General features: G+C 44.8%; 1 pseudogene; it reads right to left on the reverse strand.

The window, feature by feature from the left end:
• Nucleotides 1–6,658: 6,658 nt before the first annotated feature.
• Nucleotides 6,659–7,617, reverse strand: LOC147629312 (uncharacterized; annotated as a pseudogene).

Here is a 7,617-nt window from a genome sequence, read left to right on the forward strand (position 1 = left end):
AGACACGCATGCAAAGTTTCACCCCCATCGGACATCGAGAATGTGGGATGGGGTGCGCCTAAATCGTCGCTTTTTACTTCACAAACGCGGGGGTTCCCTACGTAAAAAGTGACGATTTGGGCGAACCCCATCCCATATTTGGTGTCGGATTGGGGCGAAACTTTGCACGCGTGTCCATCCCATCCTTATAGACATGCGTGCAAAGTTTCACCCCCATCCGACCTCGAATGTGGGATGGGGTGCGCCTAAATCGTCGCTTTTTACTTCACAAACGCGAAGATTCCCTACGTAAAAAACAATGATTTGGACGAACCCCATCCCACATTCGGTGTCGAATGGGGACATGTGAGGACACGGGTCGTGCCATGCAGTTAAGTGGGCATCCTTAGTGTGAAAGGGCCATGGGCTAGCCAGGGGCTATATAAGGACATGGTTGGGTGGTTAATCGCATGGCTCACATCCAGTATACTCACATTGGTATCAAAGCAAGAATGTCTCTCACGAAGGGGAGGGACTCACGTACGCTAACATCCAGTATACTCACATTGGTATCAAAGCAAGAATGTCTCTCACGAAGGGGAGAGACTCACGTACGCTAACGCTCATGCCATCTTCTCTGCGCATGAGAGGTCGCATAGCTTTTTTCAAGCACTCTAGTGCTTTCTTCTAGCACTGAGTGCCGTGCGGGAAACCCAGCTTGTGGCCATGGAGGGAGGAGATGGATGTTCATGGAAACGCTGCAGACTGGCACCAAATAGGAGCGCCACAGTAGTTGCTACGGTTTTCGTTTATGCAGTTCGTCTAGTTAACGATCGCCCAGGCCGGATCGAGCGCTTCTTCCCTCTCGTGTTGCCGCCATCGCTGCTGCTGTTGAGTTTTTTTTAAAGCTTTATTTTTAAAGCTTAAAGCTTTTAAGCTTTATTTCTTTCCTTGTTCCCATGCATCACAAGACGAAGTGCAGCAGCACACATGCGCCGTAGCCAAGCTCCATGAGCATAAAGCATGTGTAGCTACGTACACGGCCGTGGGCCAACGGCCTCCAACGCGCATTTTACCTCCATGCGTACAGGTAAAAGTTCTTTTCATACGTTTTGTCTAATTTATCTTGCTTTTTTGTAGCTAAAAGCAAGTTTCACAACAAGGACCAAAAAAGCACACTTGAAAAGCTAAGAGCTTTTTAAGCTTCAATAAAGCATATTGCTTTTTCTCAAAGTCCCTATATAAGGGAAGCCAAAAGTCATTATTTTCCACAACCCAAACATACAAGCAAGGTTGTATATTTCAGCAAGCACAGCGTTGCTTGAGTGCACAAGTGGAAAACTTCACCAAGGGATTTTACGTCGTCTAGCCAGCATAAAAGCAACTAGTTCTACGAGAGGTGTACGTTCCAGCCCCAGCACACAAGCAAATTTGAGCACGCAACTATGGCTAGCACTTGTCAACCATCCCTTGTGTTCACCACGGAGGCACTGGTGATCGATGACATTAATGTACCGTCCGCGCTGGGCAATGATGACACTTATATGGATGATAGTTTAGACGACACACAGTACAAGCATGACCGAGCTTTTACGGCTCTGGAAATGCGTCAAGCGGCACTCAAGAAAAACTTCACTACGATGAACCAGAATATTACAGCACTGACGGACCTTATTCGGGCTTTCATGGACAAGCAGGTTCAAGACACAGCACATGCATGCAACTGTCATGGCAAGGCCAACAGTTACTCCGGTGGTAGCAGAATATACGGCTCTTCACCTGAAGAACGTGACAATTCCGGAGTACAAAGGTGAGGAACGAGACCGCAACAAGGACGCAGTGAACACCTTTTTATTTAAGTGGGGAGATATTCATCGCCTACGAGGTAACCCAGACCATGCCAGGGCTACAAAAACAAGTCTATCACTTAAAGGCAAGGCCTATAAGTGGTGGATGGCTTTTTCACTCATTACTCGTCCGAAGACATGGAACGAGTTTCAGGAGGTTTTTTTCAAAGAAATCTTGCCAGACAATGAACAGGCAAAGAATTGGAAGGCGTGGGATCATTACAGTATGACTGACATGTCTCTCACATAGTACATCTCTTCGTATAGAGAGATTATTCTCAAGTTGGACAATCTGGACGACTTTCATAACATGAGAGGTTTTATACGTGGCCTTGATGCAGAATATAGTCTCCACGTGAGGACACAAGACCCCAAGAATTTTGAAGAGGCGGTTAAGCACGCTCAAAATTTTGATGATGATCAAGATAAACAGGGCACACCATCTATTGCAAAGAGCACTTGGCGGAGTCGTTCTCCACAGCGTTTCGACGAAAATAAGCGAAGAACCTCGCCACATAAGCACGAGGCCAAGATGCCTAAACAAGCACGAGATGCTCGAAGAGGGCCTCTCTCTTATGCCGAATTTGAACGTGCCAAGAAGAATAATTTGTGCTTTGTGTGTATGTCTGATCAACACACAAAGAAAGATTGTCCTTTTTTGCAAGGCAAGCAGGCGAAGACTGCTAAGAGTAAGGATTAGGACGTCCTTTATATTCTAGTCATCATGAATATTTTTGGGTCATACATTGTAGATAGCCAGTGTGCCTCTTTTATGTAATAGGGAGTTTTCTTTATTTACTAGAAGCAGATTGAATTCAATAAGTATTTTTGTCTCACTATTTGTTTTACACTTGGGTTACTCATTTTGGTAAACAAGATGATGTGAAGTCTAATCAGTGATCGAACAGGGGAAGCAGTTGGCTATTATACCTAACAATGATTGCGAGAATATTTAATGGTATGGGACATTAAATACTCTTATCAGTTGTTGTAATCATTGTTAGCTGTTGGGAATATTTAATGGTATGGGACATTAAATACTCTTAACATCTATCGTAATCCTTGTTGATAATATTTAATGGTATGGGACATTAAATACTCTCAACCCTGGTTACAGTGGTGGAATGGGACACCACGATTTGGGTATAACAGTACACTTCTTTTCATTGGTTTGGAAGGTTAGCAAAAGAGCTAAAATTCACGAGCTAAGAGCTAAACTTCACGAGAAAGTGTTAAAGTTAGAGGTAGTGATTAATCGTAAAAGTATCAAATCGTATACTACCCAGATACATTGTAAGAATCGAACGGCTACAAGAGCTAAGATTCTTGAAGTTTACGAGAAAGTGTGGAGCCAAGTTTTGAAGGGATCCCTCACATTTACATGATGTTGCAAGTGCATAGTTATCCTCCCCACAGGGCTCTACCCTCTTGTAGGATGAGCTTATAAGGTGGCTACTACTTCACAAGAGGTGAGTAGGAGAGCCAATGGACTGAGACATCAGGCATGCCCACCTTTGTGAAGAAGAGAGTGTCACATGATAGTCCATACGCTGTTGATCCAGGCATTACTAACGTATGCTCTGGGAAGGCGATAGTTTTCGGCAAGGATTACGTCATGATGTTCTGGCCAGAGTTGCATCATGATGTTCAAGAGTACGTACTAGAGTGCCAACAGAGTTAACAGAAGAAGCTAAAGCACCTTGAGGAAGGTGGCCTGTGGTAAACATTCAAGATTACACAAAGTATGTGAGAACGAATCTTTATGAATGTTATAGTAAGATTACCACTTATGAGTCCGGGAGACTATCTTACCAAGATGTGTCAATTTATTCCCATAGGAAACGACAATTACGACACCGCCGTTATAGACGGTTAGGCGACCGAAACTTGCAAGATTGTTTATAAAACATATTTATAAACTTTATGGTCTATACGTATCGTTCAGGCAGTTAGCAGTCGGGTTATTCTTTTGGCTTGATCACCCAAAATTGATAATAAACAACTAGTAACTCTGCTAAATGCTATGTAAGCTCAGGAGAGTTGCAAGAAGTACATAGATTAGCATCACTATCTCGTTACTTTAGCAGGAGGAGAAAGAGGTTGTCTTATGGTCTGAGAGCATTCAGATAATTTGAAGACTGGACTAGTGGCTCAGTTGTCACCTAGGTTTTGGTAAACACAAGGGTGTTAGTCAAGTGGATAGAAAGATCTGAAGAAGGTTCCACTTAGGGAGAAAGTCTATGCGCTTAAGAAGTAATTCCCTACCTTTGTTTTCGAGGACGAAAGCATTTTTCCAAGGGGGGGTAATGTGAGGACACGGGTCCTGCCATGCAGTTAAGTGGGCGTCCTTAGTGTGAAAGGGCCATGGGCCAGCCAGGGGCTATATAAGGTCATGGTTGGGTGGTTAATCGCATGGCTCACATCCACTAGTGTCACAGGGTGAAACTTTGCACGCATGTCCATCCCATCCCCATAGACACGCGTGCAAAGTTTCAACCCCATCGAACATCGAATGTGGGATGGGGTGCGCCTAAATTGTCGCTTTTTACTTCAAAAATGCGGGGATTCCCTACGTAAAAAGTGACGATTTGGACGAACCCCATCCCATATTCGGTGTCGGATGGGGGCGAAACTTTGCAGGCATGTCCATCCCATCCCCATGGACACGTGTGCAAAGTCTCACCCCCATCGGACATGGAATGTGGGATGGGGTGCGCCTAAATCATCGCTTTTTACTTCACAAACGCAGGGATTCTCTACGTAAAAAGTGCAATTTGGGCGAACCTCCACCGGACATGGAATGTGGGATGGGGTGCACCTAAATCATCACTTTTTACTTCACAAACGCAGGGATTCCCTATGTAAAAAGTGACCATTTGGGTGAACCCCATCCCATATTCGGTGTCGGATGGGGGCGAAACTTTGCACGCATGTCCATCCCATCCCCATAGACTCGCGTGCAAAGTTTCACCCGCATCGGACATCAAATGTGGGATGGGGTGCGCCTAAATCGTCGCTTTTTACTTCACAAACGCGGGGATTCCCTACGTAAAAAACGTCGACTTGGGCGAACCCCATCCCACATTCGGTGTCGGATGGGGGCGAAACTTTGCACGCATGTCGTGCAAAGAACGATGATTTGGGCAAACCCCAACCCACATTCGGTGTCGGATGGGAGCAAAACTTTGCACGCGTGTCCATCCCATCCCCATAGACATGCGTGCAAAGTTTCACCCCCATCGGACATCGAATGTGGGATGGGGTGCGCCTAAATCGTCGCTTTTTACTTCACAAACGCGGGGATTCCCTACGTAAAAAGTGACGATTTGGGCGAACCCCATCCCATATTCGATGTCAGATGGGGGTGAAACTTTGCATGCGTGTTCATCCCATCCCCATAGACGCGTGCAAAGTTTCACCCCCATCAATGTGGGATGGGGTGTGCCTAAATCGTCGCTTTTTACTTCACAAAGGCGAAGATTCCCCACGTAAAAAACAAAGGTTTGGACGAACCCCATCCCACATTCGATGTCGAATGGGAGTGAAACTTTGCATGCGTGTCCATCCCATCCCCATAGACACACGTGCAAAGTTTCACCCCCATCGGACATCGAATGTGGGATGGGGTGCGCCTAAATCGTCGCTTTTTACTTCACAAACGCGAAGATTCCCTACGTAAAAAATGACGATGTGGGCGAACACCATCCCACATTCGGAGTGGGATGGGGGGGCGAAACTTTGCACGCATGTCCATCTCAGCCCCATAGACACACGTGCAAAGTTTCACCCCCATCGGACATCGAATGTGGGTGGGGTACGCCTAAATGGTCGCTTTTTACTTCACAAACGCGAAGATTCCCTACGTAAAAAACGACGATTTGGGTGAACATCATCTCACTTTTGGGGCAAAATATAGAAAATGAACAAAATAAAATGAAATTTATAAAAAAGATGGCATTGCACAAATACTATGAGAATGGAAACAATTGGACAATGGCATGAACAAAAGATCATATTACAATACCAAGGTCATGGAGTACAATAATGAGACACAACTGCTACAAAAGTACAAAAGGAGATGTAGTATAAAATAACATATAGGGGGATACAAACTACCATCTCACTTCTTGCTGCTGTGAACTCGATGAAGATCAAGTTTCACAGCAAGAACGAGGTGGGAGTACGTAATGGCTTCCTTCTTCCACTCATACTGAGAGAAAACAATGGCTCTAGCACGGGTGGCAACCTGTGCATAATATCTACCATACACAACTACACTATGCCTCTGAAACTCGAAGCCAAAGTCATCCTACGTATCCTTTGTGAGTGTGCACTTTGACCTAGTGCATCGTAGAACGTAGTAGTCAACATGCTCCTCATTCCTATTTGGTGCAATGATAGTAAAAAACATCGCCCTGCTGAAGATAATCTGTCAAAGAGTCATAATCTGTACTATGCTGTCCCTAGCCGATAGCAAGGATGGCTGCTGATGGCTCAATCTGTCGTACCTGTAGGGGAGTCAAAACCTACTCAAACCATGCATCAGCCCACTCTGTATTTTGGCATGAGTGCCAAACACCATCAAGAAAACCCTCACAAAAACATGCATATTTTCTAGTGAATATCGTGGGATCACTGTATGATGAGCTCCTGATGCTATGCAATTTGAGTGTGTCATCAACAGTACCACAATCCAATCCACTAGTATCAATGTCAGCCCCATCAATACACCAAAAAAAACGTCGTACATTCCTACCATGACGTGTAGGGAATGAGGATGCAGCACTAGTGGACATATGATCTGTACACCAATCTACCACTTGTCGAGCATCTCAAAAATGCTCACTATCATGTCGAAGCTGGTGATGCCTAAGAGCCCGTTGGATACAAGCACCTAGACCATCATGTTCACCCTTCCCATGCCCAATCTCGAAGAAGCTCCATAGAACCTGCACTCCTGTATGACAATGCCACCTGTAGAGCCCAAAAAACTGACGAGCACTTTTAAACTGTGCTCCACATCCATCTGACCATATCCATCACTGTGTGCAAGTGATGCCATGCTCGCACATCCAACTGTCATGATGATGAAAACAACGTTGCACAAAATGTGCACTGTGAGAGCGATCATCACTAATGTAGAAGTGATACTCGCGAATGATCACTCTCTCCTCTAGAGTGCTATGTACACCATCCTCATCCAACTGGGCATGTGGATAGCTAATATGAACCATAATGGCAACCTAGTGGGGGACAACAAACACAAATGTTAGACTTAGAAAAATACAATAAGCACACAAAAAAATCACATACAATAAGCAAACAAAAAAATCACATTCAATAGACAAGAGGATTGGGTTGTAAAAAAACCTACTCAGAGAAGTAATACTCTGACTGTATCTCCTGTTGTGGTGCAAAGGTATAATTCTCCGCAAAGTCCACCAACTGAGACAACTGTATCAATCGAAAAGTGCGTGATGCTAGCACGAAACTACCTATCCTGCCATTTTTCTCCATGTGCATGTTGTACATATACGGGTGCGTGAAATGTGGTAATAAAATCTAGACGTGGTGACTGATGATAATTGCAACCTCCTAGAGTCACCATGCATAACATACTCATACTGACGCCATCTAACCATCTCCTGATGTGAAGAATCTAGCTCATGGATCTATAAAAGATGAAGGCTTCCGCACTCCTCACATGTCCCCTAAACACAAGCCATCCTATGATACATGTCCCCATCCTCACGCCATGCACAAAGCAAGGAGTGCACAAAATTACGAGGAC

Source organism: Cibotium barometz, chromosome 18 (genome assembly GCF_041138505.1).
Source record: "Cibotium barometz isolate CiBa-2024 chromosome 18, ASM4113850v1, whole genome shotgun sequence".
Classification (NCBI taxonomy): domain Eukaryota; kingdom Viridiplantae; phylum Streptophyta; class Polypodiopsida; order Cyatheales; family Cibotiaceae; genus Cibotium; species Cibotium barometz.